This window comes from Osmia bicornis, chromosome 10, assembly GCF_907164935.1.
Source record: "Osmia bicornis bicornis chromosome 10, iOsmBic2.1, whole genome shotgun sequence".
Taxonomy (NCBI): Eukaryota; Metazoa; Arthropoda; class Insecta; order Hymenoptera; family Megachilidae; genus Osmia; species Osmia bicornis.
The window spans coordinates 7902923-7920693 of record NC_060225.1 but is presented as its reverse complement, the minus strand read 5'-3'; the positions used below and the strand labels follow the sequence as shown (position 1 = coordinate 7920693).

At 45.8% G+C, this 17771-nt stretch overlaps 1 protein-coding gene across 3 annotated transcripts in view; it reads right to left on the bottom strand.

Annotated features, from left to right (window-relative positions):
* Positions 1–17771, bottom strand: part of LOC114875599 (cell adhesion molecule 3-like) — a 107605-nt gene that overhangs the window by 75447 nt on the left and 14387 nt on the right. For 2 of the 3 annotated variants that reach the window (XM_029186045.2, XM_029186046.2), the window contains one exon: positions 9945–10070. The exons of the other annotated variant lie outside the window; for it this stretch is intronic. The gene's annotated coding sequence lies outside the window, so the exon portion shown is untranslated. The remainder of the gene's footprint in view (positions 1–9944; positions 10071–17771) is intronic. 3 annotated transcript variants of the gene reach the window in all.

Sequence of the window (17771 nt, the reverse complement as noted above, 5' to 3'; positions counted from 1 at the left end):
ATCGTACGTGAGTCAAAATACGCGTACAGAAGCTCGAGAACGGGCTCTGTTGTGTGTACACGCGTTTCCACGTTCCCACCCTCATCCTCTGCCTCCGCCTCCGCCACCGCCTCCTATTTACCTACCCCACTCTTACACCGTCGCCTCGTTTACCCTTTTCGTAAATCGTGACTCGTGACTCGTGACCGGCCAATCCTCGTTCCTCTCTCGATCAATTTTTCCTATGTTCTTCCCTCTTTCCTCTTCCCGTTTCTTCCCTTATCGACGAAAGAATGCTCGACTCTGGTCGAACCGTCGATAGGATTAAATTCAAGAGCCGAACCTTGTCGATTCTTCGGCGTATCCCGAGGAATCGCGACCGATCGGGACGCACGATAGTCCCGAATCGAATCAACCCAAATGGATTCGCAATCGGGCCCGGATACATTCGATTCGCAACAAGATTTCGTAATTGCGATTCGACGAATCTCGTCATCCGATTCTTGTTCCTTTCTAATTTCTCGTTTTACGCGGTTCGCTTTGATAAAGACGGAAGCAACCGACGGAACGCGTGTAATTAACGTTCGTTAAAGATCGAAAGCAAAGAACCTCGCCCTCGACTCGTTTCGCGCGTCGTTGACCGCCGCTTGGTCGTTGCTTTTTTGCTTTTCTCCTCTATTGATTTCCTTCCGCGTCGTCCAGTCTCGTTTTCTATTCTGTCGCGATCGTTTCGCGATATTTTCTTCTATTTTTCTGCGAGCACCGAGAAGAAATAACAACGAAGCCGAAGCGTTCTTCGCGCCAGCCACTTTCCACGAAACATCGGTCAATTTCGCGAAATGGTTAAAATTCTGTTTGTTTTCAAGAAACCTTCCCGTTTTTCTGTTGAACCACGTTTGTAATTATATCCGTTCGCGTTGGAAACGTCGAACTGCAAAGGAATAAGGAAAAAATTTAGAGGAGAAGAAGGAAATGAAAAGGAAGGGAAAACGTGGTGAGAGAGAGAGTGATTTGAGCATCCGGTGCTTTCGAAATAGAGGGTAAGAGGAGCAAAGCTTAGTGCAATGGCGCGTACGTGATCTGAAAATGAAGGCTAGCTCGAGGTGAACGACGTCGAATGAAATCGGTAGTCCTACTGGGAGCAAGGGGATGCCGCACGCGGAACGTGGACCCTTCACGTCTCTTTACTTCCTTAGTTCGCGGGGATGCAAGTAAGTAGCTTCGTATTCTAGTTTTGACCGGACCTGGAAAACAACGCGCTCGTTTGTCCTCGCCGTTTCCTCCCCGTTCCACTTAACGAGAGACATCGTTTTCAACAAAGATAGAGAACCAGAAACGACGGTATTTTCTCGCGATTTTTCCTCTTTTTTTCCGGCCGGTGTGTTTGCATCTTCTTCGATGCCGTCTCGAATCACTCGAACGATCGATTTTCTCGCGGACCGAAGAACGGATATCGCGGAATGCAAAACGAATCGTGGATCTTACGATCGTTCTTACGACACCCCGGTCGTATTCCTCGCTCGCTTGGAAACCCTTAAGGGGAAGTCCGCCTTTCGTAGACGAGTTCCCGACCAAAGTTTTACGGGCCAAGTTAGAATCTTGACGAAGAAGAGAAGAGCCGAGAGGACAAGGAGAAGGAAATGCGGTTCAGAGGGAAAGATTTCGTGGGCGCGGTCCATAACTTTGCTCGTAAATTCGATATTCAAAACAGGAAGTGAACGATGCTCTTATATACTACACCTCTAGTCGCTGCTGGACCACTCGGGCGATTATTCAACAGGGAACTCGGTGAAAATTTGCCGATTAACGATCCGTGTAGTCTCTGCGAGCCGCTCCAGTGATTTTCACTATTTCTTTTCATTTTCTCGCCATTTTCCCATGATTCCCTCTTGATTTTCCAACGTTCGCCGTCGCGTTTCGATACAGGCCGCGAGGTAACGGCAATACCGTACCGGTGTCACACGATTTATCGTTCATAGGTGTGTGTGTGTGTGTGTGTGTGCATGTGTGCAACGAGAAACGTACGCGTTCGTTTCGTAGCTGCAGCAGCGAATTTAATTTCATATTTCGAAGAATTAAAATTCAAACGGTCGCGCGATTGACTTTATTTGCATACCGTTGCTATTTATTAACCGATGCGCAGAGCCGGTCAACTTTTACAATTTCTCCCTCTAGCGGATACTGTTTTTCCTATTGGTTCGTCTCCTCCCTCTGTTTTTACACGGTTCCATGGATTTCCATGAACGGTAGATCGTATTATGAAAATTTCAAACGGAGAAAGCTTAATTTTTCATCGCTAGCAACATCATTTTCCGAAGGGACAAGGTTTTTTGTTCGTCCCCGATGCCGAGAAGAATGTATTTTCGAAGCTTTATAAATGCAAAAACAATGGTCTCTCGTTTATTATTTATAACCCTGGCTTGGCACTATTCCAACGGCAGTCGGTGCGCCAATTTTTTGATCAACGAAATTGGTACACGCTCGTTTCTGTGCAAATTCGATAAAGCCTACGGGTTCGCGAGAAATCCGAGCGAGCCGCGAGACGAATAGCTTAACTCGCTTCGCTTTATTGCTAGTCGAACGTTGCTTTACGATTCTCCGGTGAATAGGAAAACGAAGAACGCGCTAAACTATCCTTCCGTTTCGAAAGAATATCAAAGTAACGTGGAGATACGGCGAGTTGAGCCACCTACACCTACTACCTATATCGATCCTTTTCGTCGAGCTAGTAAACGCGGATGCTAAACCGTAAACGTCGGGCAAAAAAGTAACGCAATTAAGCTACGAAATTCCAGCTTGGCCGGACCTTTTCGTCACGGTTCTTGTGCGGTCTTTTGACGGAAACGTCGTTCCAGTACCCTGATTACGTTCTCAACGAGTCGTTTCTTTCGCTGCTTCATCCACAGGATTGCCGTTCACGGTGCTAATTCGGTCCACGGTTAAACGCTGATGATAAACGAATTACTGGCTGGCAGAACGTCGTCTGGAGAAGAGGAAGAGATGGAGGAGTAAGAGCACCGCTTAAACGATCGAGAAGAAAATGAGAGGAGAGGAGAGGAGAAGAGAAGAGAAGGAAATAGCAAAAGGGGGACGCGGTACAAGTGGAAGCGAGCAAAAGAGCGCGATTGACAAGCGAAAGGGGACGGAGGAACAAGGGGAAGAGGAGTCGTTCAATTAGAGGACTCGAGCTGGCACGATCGAATGCGAGAATTCAATTTCTTCGGTCTTTCAATCATTTCGAGAGCGGCAGCTATCTTTCTCCCTCTCGGCCGACTTCTCTTTCTTCCGTTCGCTTTTACCTCGTTCCATATTCCCTGCTCGATCCTAGCTTATCACTCGCTTCGTTATCTTCTCGCGTTTGCTTGTTCTTCGGCACAGCTCACTCGGAACTCGGAACTCGGAACTCGGATCTCGGAACTCGGAGCAGCTTAATACGCGGAAAAATAAATTTAAAAAATAATCTCCCACACCCTCCCTCCTCCACCTCTTCGCCCTGTTTTCCATTCTCGCTCCGGTGTGAATTCAAGGATTTCCTAAATCCTTGCGGTACGCTCGAGAAATTTTTACATTTTTCCAGCGTTAACGTTAAGAGACAAGAATTACGTTTCGAGTTTCTCCCTTCAAATCTTTTTCATCCCTGATCAGGAAATGCTACGAGCTTCGTGGAGGACCACTGATCGTCGAGCGCGAACGAGCAACGCGCATTAAATTTTACCATTCCCCGCAGTGCAATTTTATTTTTCTATCCCTGAGATGTACCAGAAGAAGAAAAAGAAGAAGAAGAAGAAGAAGAAGAAGAAGGAAAATTTCGCGAACGATGATGCTCTCTTCTCTCTGCGCCACTTCTTTACGCCAGCTTTGGCCGAAACGCTTTGGCAAACGCATTAAAATCCCCTCGTTTCGCAACCGCTTTGATCTCGATGACAGTACACCGTAGGTACGCTCGCATACAGCTCGTCTAACCGTAAGAACATTTTCGACCGAACGAATCAAAGAGAAACCGTCAAGATACTAACCACCGGTGATGAAATTTCAAAGGGTTTTTCCACATTTCCACGTTTCTATTTTCCTCACTCGCGGTTGTTTTAACCGCGGCAAATAGACAGAAACGATGAAATCCCTCGGAGGATCGTGCAATCGGTGATTGGATCGATAAGTTCACGCTGGCGATTTATGCGGGCAAACGACGCGACGCGCGACGACTCGTTTTCTCGATGTCCGATCGAACGGAAACGGTTATCCCTGTTGTCGTATAGAGGCTGACAGTGACGAAGAGTCGCGGGGAAAGCATGGAAAAGAAGGGAGGAGAGAAAAGTATGAGGCAAACGTGCGAATAGTTTTCTCGAGGAGGTTTCGAGCGGCGGGTAGCAAATCGCTCGAAGGTAAAGAGGGGTTGGTAAGATAAAGAGGGAAGGAAAACTAGTGGAAAGGGGTAAAGGTGGTAGGTAGAGGTAGAGAAAGAGATACGGAGAAAGCGGGTGCACACTATTTCCACGTAGCTACAACCGACTCATCAATCATCAGAGTTTAGAGTCGGACACGTAATTTCCGGGACGTGGGGATTCGTTCGACGTGCGCGTCCGTTCGAACCAAGCTCCGATTGGCTGTTCGTAGCTAACAGGGCCATCCGATTGGCTGCTCCTCTCTGGCCATATGATTTATGTGCCCTAGTGCGTTCGTTAATATGCCCGGTGATCGTTTCGAACGAACCGACCGACCAGTCCAACGGTCATCCACCGGTCATCCAACGGCCGGCTAGCAACCCAGCGAGACAGTTCGACTGCGACGTGAGTTATAATCGACGATAGCCACCCCTGTATTCCCTCAATCACCAGCCATTCTCCTTCGATCCCTGATCGTTTGCGTATCGTCGTTCCACGCTGTTCCCAGATACCGTAAACTATATCCGTCCTAGTCGGATCGCGAAATCTATTTCCACGATCGTTAATTCATTTTATGAGCGAATCAGGGACCGGGAACCGGGAACCGGGGCCCGGGCTATTCCTCCTCTCCTGAATCGATTTTCACCAAGCAAAGTTAATCTCGCTAAATCTCGCTAAATCTCGCGAAATGGGTTAAACAGTCGCTCGACAAATCTTTCCGCATTTAAAGATTCCCCGTGTTGTGTTCGCGCCCATGCGATATCCACACGATTTACGAGCGGCTGTTACTCGAGCAAATACACGCACGGTTCCGCCACGCCATGCGAGACATCCCTGCACTTCGATTTTTCCTGCCTCTCGTTACGTCGGCCAAGCCGCTAATTGTGAAACGTTATGATTATTTCAGAACGTATATCCGCACTATCGACAGCTAATGGTTGGTTTCGATTTACATTTATCGACCTTTCAACCAACGACAGTCGCTGACGCAAAACTCGAAATTACGTAAACGACAGGTTTTGTCCGAGCGAAACGGGTCCTCTTCGTTCATGGAGATCAACGATTTTTGGTGAAACAGTGATTATTAATCGATCGAAAATTGACCACTATTTCCGTGCCATCGAAACTAGGTTGATTCATTGACGGAAAATCGAACGTACTTTGATCTGAAAACTAGCCGGGTTTTCGCGTACCGATTTCCGTTGCTCCCAAACGATTAAACTAAACGGTATTAGATTCCAGTCGAAAGGATTAGCTGACTATGGGAAACAACGTTATTCACCGTCTAATTGTTCGTAACGAAATAACGCTATCTGAACGAGCTGGATTATTTACGACCGCGGCAGTAATTATGTCCTTCGTTTCGAATAAAATCACGAGTAACGAGGCTAATGACTGCGATTTAGTAGGATTTCCGGCCGCGATAATCGGACACGTTGCAACGAGAGAGAAGAAACTTCTCTGGGACGCTGACGAATGTCGTGAAAGTTTAAAAACAAAAGAGAATTGTTACCGACGCGACGCGAAGTAAAACGAGACGTTGTGTAAGTGTAACTGATTAATAGGAAGAAACAGGTGTCGTTTCGAGCCAGACAAATTCAAGGAGATCTTTGTTGGCCGAAAGGTAAAGGTGTAGAAACGTGGATCGAGCCTCGGCTACGAGTAGATCTCCCTCGTTACGGGCTAAAATGATTATTCACCCTCTTACGCTCGAGCTTGACACCGGTGCTCTGCTACGTGCTCCGTCTGACGTTGAACGAACGTTTCCACTTAAAGACGGGACCGGCTTTATCGTGCGTCCCGAGTAGAACGCTCGTCCAGCCTGGATTATCGCTCGATTCCTTAGACCTAATCCCGTCGTGTCGTCTACACCGTAACTCGCTCGTCAGCAAAATTAAATACGAGCTCCAACTAAAAACCATTCCTCCTAGGAAGAAACAGCGAACCCTTCTAATGCACTGTCGGCGAGAAATATTTATGGGCTGCAACGCGGTAATTTCATTAAAAAGTCTCAAAAACTTTCTTCTTCCATGCGAAAGGTGAAGGAAAAAGGGAAAGCGTCACGGAATATCCACCTACGACTGGAGTAAAGTCTTGCCGACGATACAACGGAAGAAGCCAGGAACTTTACTTCGAGTTGGTCTACACAGTAGGTAGATTCCGAGACTCGAGGGATCCCACCTTTATTATTTATTACATAGCCTTTCCAGCGAACAAACGTCCTAGTCTTTCTCGTTCCTCTTGCTTCGCGTCTTCTTATTCCATCTACTTTGCAAACCATTCTCAGTTCCGAGACCGCTGCTCTATGCTCTAACTGGTCAACGTCCTCTTACTCTAATAAAACACCCCGTATCGCCGTAGACTATGACTCGTGTCTTTTTCACGTTCGATTAATTCGCGTGTTTTGTCAGTTTCTTTCTTTGCGTGTAACGATTAAAGCAACCAGCACGTAACGTCGTACGTTATTATCCCGGCTGGTTGTATATTCCGTTTGATCGATGTACGCCGCGATAAGCCACCTGTTAAGACATTCAGAGAAACGGTGATGTTTGCTGCAACTGGCAAGCAAGAAAGGCTCGTGTGCTTGCGACGATAATCCTGAATGTGGAACAAGAGGCTGTTAGCAGCGTTGCGCAACCTATAACCCTATCGTCGTCGACTCGACGTACACTTCTCTATTGTTTCGAAGTCAACCGGAATGGTATGCTGTTTTCGTGAAGCCGTATATTTTCCTATTTTTTTTTTTTTTATCTTGCTCCTTCGCGTTACCACTTTTCTAAATTGAATTGCCAAGCAGCCAGGCAATTTAGTTGCTGACGAGTAAAAATATCTGGTAAAGCGATAATTGGCTATCGAGTTGATATCGGGTTGTAGAGCAAATCGTTTCACCGAGCACGAGAGTGTGTACCTAATGGTAAACTGACGGCCGGATAACAGACGAGCGAGTTGGACGCTGGCTTTTCTTGCAGGAATACTATCGCAATCGACCGCCAATAAATCTAACGAACAAAGAATGACGTACGGCGAAATAAGAAAAGTCTCGAAGGCGAGTTTAATCAAAATCTCGAGGGTGGCTGCCGTCATTTTGCCGATTCGTGAGATCGAACGAGGAGAGGACACGAGCGAAATGATATCCTTTCCATTTATCGCTGTTTACCTACCTAGGAGAATCGTGTCGTTTAAGAAAATCCGTTCGAGTTTTCGCAATGGCCGCTTTTAATGATTTCTCGTGCAGCCGTATTTTTTCCATCGTGTCTCGGATACTCAAAAATATACGGACGCCGAGCGGTTACCTTTCGAGCACCGATAAACTTTCAAAGTGTGCCACTTTATCGTTTCGTCTCATTACTGGAACAACGAAGGAGATTGCGTTTCGCTAACTAAGCTGAAAGTGAACGGCCGTAAGAGGAGGAAAGATAGGGAGAGAAGAAATGCTTTCGCCCTGGCGGCGCCAGAGAAGCTGCAAAAGTTTCTCCTTCCACCTTGCCATCCGACGACAAGACGGATAGAGGACGCCGTGGTAACATTGGAAAACGTATACATTGGTAAAAACTTTGCTGGCTACTTTTCCCATTTTCAGATGAATCTTTCGCACCGTATCCGGCCGCAGTTTCCTCGGTTTTCTTTTCTTTTCATCCCTCCCCTTCTCTTTTCTAACGTTCCATTCGATGGAAGCGAAAACGCGGGTGGTAATTGATTTTCCGAGCGAACGTTTCGTTCGAAATGAATCCCGTTTGTGTAATGGCATCTGATTTATGGGACATCGCGACGATCTATAGAAGGATAGATCACGCAGACATGCTCGTTCGGAGGTGAATGGCCTGGCGTTGCAAGACGCGGACCACGTCCAAGAAAGTCGGAACGCTAGTATGGATTAGCGGTCAGAAAGGATCGGGCCTGTTTGTCGTGGTTTGCCACCGAAAATCCCGTCAACTCAAAGGTCGACCCTCGTTTCGACGATGACACATCCAATCTTTCACATCTCTAACAAGAGCTCAGAAGCTTTTCAAGGGAAAAAGGGAAAAAGGGAAAAGTAAAAAGATAGACAGACAGGTGGAAGAGATTGGTGAAGATTTGGTAAATCGTTGCGAACGAAGAAATCCCTTGGTATCGAAAAATGACAAAAATTTCTTCTTTCCAAGAAGATAAAAATAAAACGGTTTCGCTGATCAGTGGAGCAAAGTAGGCTATCATAATTCACGTTAACCACGAAACGAGATGAGCCTTAATTCGTTAAACCAAGTTCCGAGGATTACGCCGGTGTGGCGTGCTGGTAACAGTTAGCGTGACTTCCGGCGGAGGCGCTGAGCCCCGGAAACCAATCGTAGTCTCCGTCAGACCGAATCATCCGCGCTTCTGCGGTCAAGCGATTTCGTAGCAGTTCAGCTCCTGTTAGCGTTCGCTGGTAGTGGTCTCACGATGTAAAGGGGAAGGTATAACATTTCTCGCTTACCTTTTAACGAACGAAGCAACGCGGTTACACGGACGAAATCGATCAGGGCAGAACCGAGGAGAAAGGCCACGATTCAATTAAATTAGATTCGAATGGAACTCGATCTATTCGTCGATGCGAGTTTTTTCAAGGGAAACTTCTTGGGACGTCCGGAAGGTTTAATTCTGTCCCCTTTATCTCGAGCGAATCTTAGATTTTTTATAGTCCTAGTTGTCTAAAGAGAGGAACGTAGGGCAAGATTTGCATTCTTCTCTGTCGAGTAACGATAAGAATGCGAACAATGATATCTTTCGGATAGGCAAGCTTGCGTTGAGAAACAATGAAGAGGGAAAGAAGTGGAGTGAAAATCAAGAAGAACGAAGAAAGGGGTATAGAGGGTAGAGAGAGGAAGACAAGAGTGAAAGAACGGATTATCGGCTTTGTTTGCCCGGAAGGCCGTCATCGAGTATCGATATTTGCAATTTCACGAACCTAGGCTGCGGCCTGATGCAAAAATCAATGAACCAATAACCGAGGTTGATGCTCGTTTAGTTACTACCTCCATATATGCATGCGGTGTCGCGAATGTATGTGCGCGTATTTCAGTTTGTACTTCTCGTTAATCCCCATGCACGAAAACCTCTTTCCAGACCAGCTACTTGGAAAGAGACGGTTACAAAGAAAAGCTCGCTACTGGAAAAAACTATATTCGTTTTCCCGTTTTCACGATACGTGAAAATTTCACAATGTCTCTCCGGGTATATCGAGAGAATCGACCGAACTCGCTTCTACCGTTCAATATTTAAACATTTAACTGCAAAATAGTTGTTAAAATGTTCGCTGTTACGTATAAATTAACGGACGCGGAGCTGAAAATTATGCTCGTGTTTCGCTAATAATGTGAACGAGTTGGATCAACAATTAATTTTAATAACGGCACGAAACAATAATGGGTACGCGTGGAGAAAATGATGGGATAAAAGATAAAAGTGAATAGGATCAGAGATTGGATTTTAAACGCAGCCTCGTCCCAAAGGGATAAGCACTTTTTTCTAGCGTAGCGTACGGAGCACCGTTGAAAGTACGGGGATTAAAATTCAAAGGGATCCGACACTCGAAATCGCTTAAAATTTACAAAGTTTCACACTGACCTGAACTTTTAGGCGATGGATACTCGGAAGGAAGGTGGTGAAGTGGATTCGAGTGGCTGCGATAACGTCCGGCTGGAACTCGTGGCAGTGGCTGTAAGCTGGAAACGGTGAAACCAGTCCGGAGGTCTGTTAAAATGAGAAAATTGAGAAAATTGAGAACTCGTCGAACGAACGTGAAACCGTCGACGGATAAAATTTTATCAAATGCAAAACTTTGATTGGTTTTTCATGAAAATAACCAAAGAGGTGGCGCAACGGTTAAGTTAAATAGATTTTCCCTCCCTACCGAAGCGCGAAGAAGGGAAATGAAACGCGAAGAGTAGGTAAAAGCTAATACAAGACTGCTACGTTTCTAGCATTCCTCGTCTTTTCGGGTTGATGAACGTTCGCCCAGAAAAGACGGCTTGCTAAAGTTCTTCTTCGCCCACTCGAGTAAAAACTCGGCTCCGCGTCCTCTCTCGATTTGCTTTCGGTCCGAGAAACCAATTTTCCGCGAGCCTTCGTCGTTCTTGTCGTTCTTTCGCCGCGAAAAAAGACAAGAAAGGGTAGAAAAGAAAAGCAACGACTTTGCTACCCGACTGGTAAGACGTAAAACGCGCGCTACATCGAAGACCAATCGGAAAATCGTGTAACTTTACTCGGCAACTCGTTTCTTAAATCATATTACACGATATTTGCCGAGCTTGATTAAAATTGCTTCTCTTTCTCTTGGAAATATTAAGAAAAACTTCTTAATAAATTTATGGAATACGTTGGTACAATAATACAATTAGCTAATAAAACCCGTGACCTCGATATTAGATTAAGATTCTTCAGCGAGAGATAATGAACGAGTTGAACTGTAATTTAGATGCGCTAAAAATTAATTCAGAAAATGGGAAATTTCATGATTCTATTAGGAAACAAAGTTGTACGACAGCTCGTACGAATTGGCAAAGTTTTTTTATTCGATAGGAGGCAACGTAAAAGTTTCTCGTGACATCCAGTCGATTGTCGATGGTTTTGTTGTATCAGTTACGCGCATCGCTGCATCGTTGCATCGGTGCATCGGTGCATCGGTGCATCGTTCCATTCTTCCAGACAGAAAAAGTCTGTCGGTAGTAATCGTTTAACGAGCAGAACGCGGACGTTTCATCGTTGGCCCACAAAATCATTTTCGTGCCGGGTTTACGTATTGTCGATACGTTTTCTCGTGATTCGTGCTACCCTTTTTTTCAGCGCCTCTTTCTCGTCGATGCATTCGCGTTCCGTTTTCATTTCGGCATCCGATATCTGGTCGTTGCCCCGTTTTCCATGGATTTCGGGCCGCGCCCAACCTCGTCGTTTCTCGTCTCCTCCTTTCCGCCGCGCCGCACTCGTTCACCGCTTCGCGGATCCACGCTATCGGTCTTTCCATGCGAACACAACCAATCGTTTTTCAGACTTTTCGCTTCAACGGAGCAAGAAGCGAAAGGAAGAGGAGGACGGAGAGTATCTAACCGAGGGAACAACGATTAGTTCTCCTTCGTTAAACGACGCTCGAGCGCGTCGAACACCTTGCGCGGAATTAATCAAGAGCACGCGTGACTATCGTTTAACGGCTTAAGAAAGAGGAAACGACGAGTTCATTAAGAGGAAGGAAAGAGAAAGAATTGGCCGAATAAGCGGTATTAACGAGTCGGGAGAAAGACTTGGCCCGTGTTCATTTTACCTACCGAAATTCCAGAAAAATAGAAGGGCAAAAGGGAGAATATCGCTCTCAGCTACTTTTCACCTAGCTCGGGCAAGAGTAACAGCGAGAGAAGGCGGCGGAGGAGGAAAAAGCGGCCGTGGTGCCGGTTGGCACCGGAATTCCGACGGAATTCGCAAAGAAATTCGCGCTCGCGGCTTCTGCTTGCTCGTTTGTCTCGAAACGGTGCACGCGGGCAAGCCATAAGGAGGGCCGTAATTCAGGCGACATTCCGCGTTAAAGGTGTCTCGCCGAGCCGACTTTCTTCTCTTTCTCCTCCTGGCCTTCTCTACCGGCCGTTTCCACAAGCGGATAAAAACGAGAAAGACGAGAAAACTGAAGGAGGAACGGAAAGCAGGATCTTCCGATAATTGGGGACGCGGAATTTCCGCAGCTGCAAATTACCGGAAACTTTGCCCCACCCAAAGTTTAATCGCGTTCGAACGTCGAATGGCTACGAGATAGTTATCAAGATAATTTATTCTTCTTATTCAACCTCTTGTCGCCGACTGCGACGGAAATTCGACGGCAGGATGTTACTTGAATGGCGGATCACCGCTGAGAAAAGGTAGCGTATTCGATTGTTTCAAACACCAGCTAACTAAGTTCGATTATCGATGCGGCCGGTGTATGTTGCACAACTATCTAATGAATTACGGAGCCTCCGACGACGGGATCGCGTCTCAGAAAAGGGAAACCGACGAAGAGCAAAACGTTCTATCGAAATATAAAACGACCCTCGTTAACGAGTCCTTTGAGTACTTGAACCGAATATGAGCACGCCGACTAACGTTCGCTAATTACGACATGGTAACGAGACAACTTTGTGTAACTTCAACTTTCGAAAACATTAGCGACTCTGCGCAGAATGGGCAAAAGGGTGCAAAGTCGGTAGGTACCGTTTAGTCGATTTTCGACCTCTAACAGCCAAACGAGTGGAGAGAAAAGAAAAGTAAGGAAAAGCAGGCGCGACCCGCAAGGACGGGTTAACGCTTCGGCTAAAGTTCGAACGTCAGAAGCCCGAAGCGAAAGAACGCGAAAAGATGAAACAGAGAAAAAGTCTGGCAGGACAGGGGTAGAAGGGAACGAAAGTTCCGCGAGCGGTAGGTACATAACGTAAAAATTTAAGACTATTAGGTTAGCCATATCTGCTACCTTAACAATGCTGACACAGGTATTTAGCCTCGGGCTTGAACGTATCTTTTCTCTGGTACGTGGAGCTCGTCGGGGAAAAAGGAACAAAGAAGACGGAGAGTGGTGAGCACTCGAGGACGTTGAAGCGGAAGAACTGGAAGCAGCGCGCGGAAAAATAAGAATTTCAAATCTAATTTTCCGAGGCATATTTAATAGGGAGCTAGGCATCCTTCCACCTTCTTCGCCATCGTCGCCCGACACGAATGCTTCTTTCACGATCCTTCCAACCCTCCTATTTCAACGCTTCCTCCTCGCCAGCGAGGAAACGAATAATCGAAGAATGCGTTCAAATTAGAACGAAAAAGAATGAATGGAAGGGATTTGCATCAGATTTATTGCATCTTATTATACGTTCGCGACGCATCTGATAACTCTCTTGCAATATTGAATCGTAATATCGAAGAACTCGCATCCTTTCTTTTCTGTCAGATGAATAATCTCGACGAAGAAGAGCATTTACCGATTGAAAAAGGAGCAGGAACAGGAGGAGAGAGATTAACATTACAAATTGATAAAATTACTCACGATCAGAGGGGTAAGGACAGTCGGTCCCCATCGATATCCGATCGAAACGTATTCGTTGTAATCGAAAAATCGTTAATCGAGCGTAAAGAGTATGCGAACGTCACTTTTGCCGCGCAAGAGAAAAATCCTAGCGATTTTCCTGCCGGAGATTCGTTACCCGTTCCCATTAGCCCCGATTCTCCGGCTCGAGACTTGAATCAATTTCGTGGAACAGTAGGTCACAGATGCCACCAATTACGTTCTGCCAATGGCCCGCCATCTTTTTCTATCTCTCTCCGTCGTGTTCAGGAAGCGGGCTAAATGATTTTTCTCCTCCCTGGAGTCGGAACGAGCCGAGATCGGTCGAGCGAAGGAAAGCCATTTGACGACTTTACCCCAATAATTGTCGTGAGAGGTTTGCGAGTATTACGACCGACTACTCGACCGTTTCCCTCCGCCTTTTTTCTTTTCTCCTTTTTCCTTTCTTCTTGTTTTTACTTTCTTTCCAGTTAACCGTTATAATTTTTCGACTGGATATTATCTGATAGGATACAGTTCGCTGAAACGAACACCGCAACTTTAACGGAGAAAGAGTTGCGATGCGGTGCGGCGTTTTCACAACTGTTTGTGACTTTTTTCGAGCAACGATATCGAACGCAAACCGTGTACGGTAGATATACACCAATTCGAACGTATCTCGCGGTTAATCGAGCGTTATTTGCCGAGACAACACACACCGGTCTAGCACATCAACGGGACCGAGACAAAAGTTTGGTCATTAGTCTTCCGAGTTGTCGCACGACTAACAAACTTATACCCTTATTCCTTGGAGCTATTAATATCGGTAGACGTCGGATGTTGGCTCTTCTTGTCATTAATTATACTACGTTCGACTAGTCTTTCTAAATACCTGTTCTTCCCCCTTATTCGCGAATACGAATCGACGATCGATGATTTAGCACGATTCTATCGAAACACTTACGCCGTAAATTCGGGTCTTTTATAGTTTCGAAGGTTCGTGCAAAGGATATCTATTTGCTAGGAATGCCTCGCAACGGATCGCGATAATTTTCCCTGGAACTTTTCCAAACCAGTCGTCGAGTACCCTGAACACGGTTACTGCGGTTACCTTGAAACTTTGTTCTCTTTTCCCGATGTACGTTACAAAAAATATCGAACGAGCGATAAATTTTCTTGGCTCAAATTGTGCTCATTAAACGAAGCTGAAAAATTGTTGCACCGTCAGCAAAACCGTGGTCCTATATCGTTCAATTTAGAACGCAGCCAAATAAACATTCTCCCGCTCGGTCATTGTCGTCGTCGCCTTTATGAACACAAATAATACGCGTACTTTTCAATTTCGCGGATTAAAACGTTTTCGTTAATCAAGTTAAAAGTTGCCCTTCATACCTTTGACGTTTTCAATCTTTTCTAGAATTTCGAGCCTTAAATTTTGCAAGCCGTAAACTCCATTTCCCTCCATTCGAGTTTCTCAAAGTTCAACGCGTTGTTCGCAATTTCCATTATATTTGTATCGAAGTAACTTTTTCGTTGAAAGTTTTAAGCGAAAATGTTTTCACCCTCTTTTTTCGCTTTCTTCCCTTCCTGACGTGTCCCGCTCGCATACTATCGGCTCTTTCGATCCGTTCTTGTTTCCTTACATAGCGCCAAAGTAGATTCCCGATCGGGAGCGTCGAAATTTTAAGAATACTTGAAAACTCCCGAGACGCATTTCGCATCTTTCGTTAAAGACACGCGACGAGCTGCCACGCACAAAAGTACGGCATCGAATAAAATTCCCTCCTTCTGTACGGGGTTACCATTCCGTGTTGACATTCGAATGCGAATAAGAATCGCAGAATCGCGGAGTGTTCCCTCGACGCTCGTCTCTCTGTTTGCAGAAGCAACTTTAAAATGCTAATACTCGCGATTACAGACTGTTTCTCGATACACTCGAATTTCTTTCGAGACGAAGAGGGAACTGTCTTGAAAGCAAAGCTTCGCGATTGTGTACCGAGAGAAAAGTGGGTAGAGCGAAAGGTAAAGAAGAATCTAGTTAAGTTGCATGATCGTGTGTGACGATGCGATATGATAACGGTGTGGCGCGATGCGGAGCAAAGATTCGGCGGAGGGTTTCCGTTTTCGGACGAGAAGCTAAGCCTAAAGGACGTCGAGGCTTTTCCCGGAGGAACGAAACAGGCAAAGGAACACCGAGGAATCCTCTGCTCTTCTTATTGTATAATGTATAGGGAACTAGCGAGGCAATACCAGTGAGAATTCCACGCAACAAAGCTGGCTCGAGTTGGCAGTAGATAGAGAGGAGCGTTGGCAAGACAGGTGGATGCGCAACGGTGCACCGGAAACGCCAGAGGTATCGGAGACAGTGCCCGCCGGCTGCTTCGAGACGTAGCGGTTCGAGAGAGCAATGGAAAAGGATTAGGTATCTCCGAGAGGACTGAACCAACAGTCTGGTTTGATGTACTCGCTTCGTTGCTCTCAACCACCTAAGACGAGACTGAATGAGACTTGAACTTTACGCGACACTCTTAATTCATCTGTTAAACGCGATTAAACGGCAAACGAAAAAGAGCAAATTACCAAAAAGAAAGAAGGAAATTCGGAAGGTAAAAGTGTGCGTCGTTTAGTCGGCTAGAATTGAAAGCGTAATCTTTTACGGTAGTTTCTTGATAAACCGTAAGCTACGGTTCGCATACAATAATCCCCGGAATGTTTCCCGTTTATTGCTGGAAAACATAATATCTCGGAAACACGCGCGACCGATAACACCGTTACACCGGTCCCTCTGTGACGACGATAATAATTACAAGCAGCGAAGGTATATGATTATCGTTCGACACGGGGCGACGCGACGCATCGAGCTGCCGGATTCGCGTATGCACAAAAAGGAAAGCGCCGATTGCGAATGGAAATTGTGACACGGTCTAATTGCAATCTGTGTTATTAGAATGATTATATTTTCTAGCCTGACGTAACGCGATGAAAAGGAATAAATTGAAAGCATTGATATGGAACAGAGGAATATAGGTAACCATACGGTGATGCGAGGAATTGAAGAGTCGCGCACGTTTTACGAGACTGGACGGGCTGGAAACCATCAATTCGTAAAAGCTCAACGCGTTTCGGTTGCGCATCGAGAAATTCGTGATCAAAATGAAAAGGAACAAAAGGAACGTTTGATTTATTGCGACGCATTCTACGGAAATGTCTTGCGTTTTCGTTTCATAATAAATCATTTAACGAACGACCGTGTTTAATGCTTGTAACATTCCTTTCCGGACAATACTCGTTATCGTTATCGACACGAAAAGGGTAGCAGGGGGTTCGAACGACAACGTAACGTCGTAGTGTATCGTTTCGCAATTCCTGTGCGTAACAGTCTTCGTTTCCGCTGTTACTCTAAACTACGATTAAACTTTACTCCTCCGGACGGAATGAAGCGAAGAAAAATCGATCGTGCCGACACGGTGAAACTTGGAATAGAAAAGTTTGATCGAGCAAATTACGCCGGGGAAACTAATTTGTCGAATATACCAAAAGTTTCGGCGAATCCCGGGGGGATGTGACTTGAAACTGTTATCGCGTTACGACCACCGCTACAATGATGATGATGATGATGACTTAAGTCAGTTAAGGAGGACACTTTTCGTTTAGATGATGAATTTATCTCTTCTTGCTCCGTTTAAAACGTTAACGGTGCCGGTTTCTTCGGATTTCGTCTACCGTTCGTCGTCATCCAACGACTCTCAAGTCTCAAGGCAAGAGGAACGCTCTATGGAACGCCTCCGGACATACCAGAGGGTTGTTCGTGCCAAGGTTGCAGAAAAGATAAAATTCACCGTCTCGCTGTTATCCGCCTCTTTCTGCTTCCGGTTTTTCCCTCTTACTCTTAAGCTTCCATTCGTTTCTTTGCCCCGCGACAACGTCTCGGCGATTACTCTTACCCCGTTCCGTGGCGGAATCGTTGTTTTTTTCTCAATTAGATACGTCTCGTCGCGGTCGAATATTTCGATCCGTTCGAATAATTTCCTTCGGAGGTACGTCGAGAACATTAACCTACTTTTCCACCTTTGAAAATCGACTAGCTTGCGACCTACTGGCGGAGCCTGTTCGAGCACGAAGACAAAATGCATTTATTGAGAGGAGGAATCGAAAATCTCTCGGGAATTGGTACGGATTTCATATCTTTGCTACCGCCCGATCTGCCGGAACATTTTCCGTAACCAATCTTCTCGTAAAGAGACCCTTCGAACCGTTTCCCTCGTAAAGAACGAACCAAGGGTGAAAAATAATAGGACCGAGTCCGATAGAGTCGTAACTGCTTTTGACTTATAGCACCGTTGTAGCTATGTAGCAACGTCCTCGATGTCCCGCCTTATTTCATCGTGGAAATTTTTTAATAT